General features: G+C 31.8%; 1 long non-coding RNA gene across 3 annotated transcripts; it reads right to left on the bottom strand.

The window, feature by feature from the left end:
• Positions 1 to 454: 454 nt before the first annotated feature.
• LOC122268860 (uncharacterized) lies at positions 455 to 3738 on the bottom strand. Of its 3 annotated transcripts, XR_011637034.2 has the most exons (3): positions 3317 to 3738; positions 2284 to 2334; positions 455 to 996 (listed from the first exon to the last, which is right to left on the bottom strand). It is a non-coding gene; the product is annotated as an uncharacterized LOC122268860 (long non-coding RNA). The 3 variants fall into 3 exon arrangements; XR_015432630.1 differs by lacking the exon at positions 2284 to 2334 and having other exon boundaries at positions 3317 to 3584; XR_006224728.3 differs by lacking the exon at positions 3317 to 3738 and having other exon boundaries at positions 2284 to 3306.
• Between the last annotated feature and the right edge of the window lie 1419 nt (positions 3739 to 5157).

Raw genomic sequence — 5157 nt, 5'->3', positions numbered from 1 at the left:
TAACCAGCATTTACGTTACATGGAAAAGAAAACCACGAAAATCTCCCCTGATTAGCCCAGCAACGAAGGGGTAAAAGGTTTTTTAAATCAAAGTAGAACAGTTCTACACTGAAGATAATTTATGTCAGCGCTGTGGTCGATGCGAGCCAGGAGCAGATTTCAAATCTACAAGCCACTACTGGGATTCGAAATTTAGTTTTATCGATATAACCAGTAGGTTTTTGATATTAACTACCGAAAAAATATAACTTTTAAAATATAAAATATACCACACGTGCTTTACAAAACTAAACCATCGAGAATTTTAATGTGTCATCCAGGAACTTTCCTCGAAATAATATTTTAAACAAATTTCAAAACTTTTTTTTTAATTTTCGCGTTCAGACTTTTGTTACCTAATCAACTAGTGGTATGCATAAAGATCTTCTGAACAATTAAATATGGCATACTCAGATAACTAACAAAATCAGGAATTTATTTATAAACACATCAAAGTATATAAGTTTATGTAACAAAACACGAAATAGATAGTACATGCTACGATTAGGATCTTTTGCCAAACCCAGTTGCATATTTAAACAAACTGTATAGTACATATGGGATACAGAGCACTGTGATTATATATAAAGAAATACCAAGTTTAAACAAATCAAGAGCTACAAGACAGCTTCGATTGAAAAATTGCCGAAAAGTCAATGGTTCAGAACTATGTGCTACTTGACTAGTAGTTGGAATTCCGAAACTAGCCGATGCGTCTTCAGAAGTTGCAGATTCTGAGTTTTCTACAGTATGCTGTGCTTGAAGAGGGTTTATGAGTTCAGAAAATTGTTCCAGCTCGGCTCCAACTCGTTGAGATGACGGGCCAGGTTTGCTTTCTGCTTAGGGGTTAACTTTGTTTTCATCCAGTTTAGATGCTTCAGCAGATTTATTTTCTTCAGGATTTATTTTCTTTTCTTCATCAGCGGAAGAAGCAGAAGATCCAGGTTTGTCCATTACCTAAAAAATAAATTAATTTAAAATTTAAAAAAAAAAACAATTGTGGTAAAGATTCAACCAAGCAGATAGAACGATTATCTTCCAGTTTGATGATCCAAGTTTGAATCCCAGCGAAAGCTGGTCGATGCGAATTTTGATTCCGGATCGCATAGACCGGAATTAAAATATCTTACTCAACATTAAAATATCGTACTCAATTAAAATATCTTTAATAGTTGATGACCATGGATAGGAATACCCTTGCCGTTTTACCTACAAGCTTTTGCATTTTAATGCATAGGGGTGCTTTAATCGCAAAATTGAAAATTAGATAGGTACCTACTGTTTAAATCAGAGGTCTCAAGAATTACTTGGAGAATCGAAAAAAAAATAGACTTGATTGACATTTTGAAAAAAATTTAAGGACACGGAACTAACCCCCTCGCATCATGAGACATGCATGTTGTAAAATAGGTTTTCTATCTCATATTTATTTTATTGAGTTGTTTGATGAGATTTTTCATTTCGTTTTGGGGGTAGTTTTTTTTAACTACAAAAGTCCCGAATTTAAAAATTAAAAATTTTTCCACAGCGTATACTTATCTGCAACGAAAAAATGTTCTTTTATTTAGATTAATGTTTAATGAGATTTTTATCAGATTTATAATGAGATATTTTATCATTTCCTTATTTTTCGGCCACCCTGTATACTTTGCAGCAACAAAGTAAGAACATTTCTGGAAATTTCGGAATCTTTTATTTTCAACAATATTTTATAATCTTGTTTGGTAATAAGAAAATATTAGAAGTTTTTTTTATAAAAAAAGCTTGGCTGTTCTTTTTTTTTTTACTTCGAGTGAATGTACACGAAAATTCTTTAAATTCGAAAATTCTTTTTTTTCTTGGACACTAATTTGTTACTTTTAAAATAAAATCGTTTTTAAAGCGTGGCTTCAGAAGCCTAGTGATTTATTAAAATATATTAATTTTTAGCAGTAATGTTCAGCATTTATTATAATAATTCTCTAGTCGATATATTAGTTTTTTCTTAAGATTCAATAATTTATTTTAGTGTAATTTACCTAAAAAGTTAAAATTTAGTGCGGAAACTGAAACTGAATTTAAAACAGGAGCGAAAAAAAACTAGAAAATTTTATATCTTTGTCAAACGTAAGACAAATATGCTAATAAACTTCCACGTTTTAATATAAATTTATTAATGCAAAAATATATAAAAATAAACTTGCGTAAAGTGATTGATTTAATTGTAAACGTCACACTAGTAGAGTAACAGAAGTAGGGTATTACCTTAATTGGATAATTTCATGCATCAGCCTGGATTAAACCTTCACCATTTATCTAATTGTTGAAAGAATTCTAAATTTTAAGAAATCGATACGTAGCTATAACATCTTCAAAAATTGCAATATTTAAATCTTATAACCTTTCTACTTAACACTCTTTAAGAAAAGCTTAAAATGTTAAATTTACATATTGATAAAGATTCACATGATAATTGAGAATCGTCAAGTTTTATAATTATTTAAAAGAATTGTCAATTGATAAATATTTCCCAGAGACCCAGTTTCCAATATATTGCATAATATATAGTAAATATATTACTTGAAAAATTCTTTTACACTATTATAAAGCGATTGTCTATGTAAAAGTATAAATGGTATTTTTGTTGCTAGACTCGTAATTAAAATTAAAAATTATAAAAAAAAGTGCGAAATTTTATTGAAGTAAATTTGTAGATAGTTTTCTAGCAAATAAATCTCACTATTTTAGTCTAATGAATTTTATTTCAGTAGATAAATGGGGAATAAACGCAAAATTCTAAAAATTCAAATTCAAAATTGAATGAACTATTAAAAGAATTAAAAAAATAAATAGGCTTAAATTTTTTTAGGGAATAATTTTATAGCTGATATATGAGTTAACTACTTTTAAAAGCATTTTCTTTTCAGTAAAAACAGAATTTCTGCCATTATTTAAAGAAGATTATATTCATATTGTAGGAATATATGAATTAATAATAAGACCATGTTTTAAAAATAAAATGCAAACTTAAATCAATATGTTTAATAATTCAGTTAAATTGAGGTTTCTGATAGTAAAATATTGATAAATTAGTAAGCTCTAATGATATTAAATATACATTTTTAACAAAAATAGAATTACAGAATTTATTTCCATTAATATTAACTGGAATATATATTATTAATACTAATTACTATGACACTGAAGTTCATTTCTTTATAATTTTCTAGGAAAAAAACTCCTTAAAATATTTATCAATGACAATTCTCAGGTCTTATATAAACTAAACCGAACTAACCTTTTTTGGTAAAAACAAGAGACTAAACAAGGTTTTTATTATTGAAATTACATACATTTGTTGACTTGTGTGCTCAATATAGTCTTATAAGTCATTGTCAAGTAGAAAGTACAGATAGAACAATTCAGAGAAAGACATCACAAAGAATTACGGCGGGATTCGAACCCGCTACCTCCACGCTTAACAGAGCGTTTGGACCGACGATACCGCTCGGCCAGGAGGCCCCAGACTAAACAATTAAAACAAATTTAAAAAAAGTAATAAACAGTTCAGACAAAGTTAAACATCTACAAAACTTTAATCAGGCCTATAGCTACGTATGGAAGTGAGTGCTGGACCCTAAGCAAAACAGAGGAGGAAAAACTGCTAATTTTTGAAAGAAAAATTTTGAGGAAAATCTTTGGATCTCTTCAAGAGAATAACGTATGGAGAATTCTTTACAACCACAAAATTTACAAAAAATATGACAAATTCGGTGGGACCGACATTGTGAGAACTATTAAAGCATCACGCATTAGGTGGCTGGGCCACCTCTTCAGAAATTCTGATGCCGTCCCTGCCAAAAAAGTGACTTTTTCCACAATTGAAGGGACGAGACGTAGGGGACGACCACCTACAAGATGGATAGACGACGTTGAAAAGGACATCAAGCTATTGGGAGTCAACAGATGGCGGGCCGTCGCACCGGACAGGGCCAGATGGAGGAAAATCTGCGAGTCAGCCTTGGCCTGTGAAAGGCTGTTGCGCTTATGAAGAAGAAGAATAAACAGTTCACAATAGCGCTCTTTCGACTACCTTTATAGAAAACCATGTTATTCACTTCCTTTAAGATCCATAAAAAATAGTTGAACACAGACAAATTAATAATCTTTAAACTCGGTGGCCAAAGGATATTACCTTTTTCTTTTATTTAGTGGTACAACATACATTTGCAGGCTTGCGTGCTGAATCAGGCTTATAAACCTTTGTCAAGTCGAAGGATAGATAGCACAATACAGAAAAAAATAGCACAAAGATACATCTAGGGTAACAGTGGGATTCGAATCCACTATCTCCATGATCCACAGCGTTTGGCGGGCAATACCGCTCAGCCAGGGAGGCCCAATCCTTTTTTCGAATGCAATGAAGCATATAAATACGCAGGTTCGATACCCTGCTTTAATTTGACAAGAGCTTTTAAGTTGCTTATGTACAGAAGAGTGCAGTTTTACGTATGAAAATAGATAATATCGTTAGGTCGATTTGGCCTTGAGACTATAAGTTGTGGACTGCGACAGAGAAAGTCTGTGGTACATGAAATAAAGTAATTGAAAAATCTCAGCCATAAAAGCATAATAGCACGTAAACAAGCTTAGTAGATTTGGTGGGTAAAGCATGCGCCTAGCACATCTTCGACCGAGGCTCGATTCTTAATGTTAGAGGTTGGTTATGTCATCGGAATGTACTTTTTCAAATTTTGTCGTCATGAATCGAAATCCACTGTAATATAAAGTATTCGGTAGTTTCAGAGTAAGAAAAATTCACTCACGGTTGGGTGGTTGGGAAGTGTAGAGTGAAAGCTGGGTGATTTCTACTACCATCTGCTCACTAATCTAAATTGTAGTGCTTGCATGCCCCAGTACTGCTTTGGGGATCATCGTTAAAGGTTAATTCTAAACTTTCAGCCGTTAGCTGCTTCAGGTGATTAGTTGAATGTTTAGAATCCGAATGAAGACCAAACTATTACTACTAAAACATTAGTGTAGCTCAAGTTAACACATTAGCATAGTAGCGTTAACAATGAAAACAAATAAAAAAATTCGACCTGAAGTAGATAAAACTTTAAGAATTAAGTACATTAT

The sequence above is a fragment of the Parasteatoda tepidariorum genome, chromosome 3, assembly GCF_982258835.1.
Source record: "Parasteatoda tepidariorum strain Cologne lab strain chromosome 3, Ptep-v5.0, whole genome shotgun sequence".
NCBI classification, from domain to species: Eukaryota; Metazoa; Arthropoda; class Arachnida; order Araneae; family Theridiidae; genus Parasteatoda; species Parasteatoda tepidariorum.
Note: the sequence above shows the minus strand (reverse complement) of the source record. Positions and strands in the feature narration are given on the sequence as shown.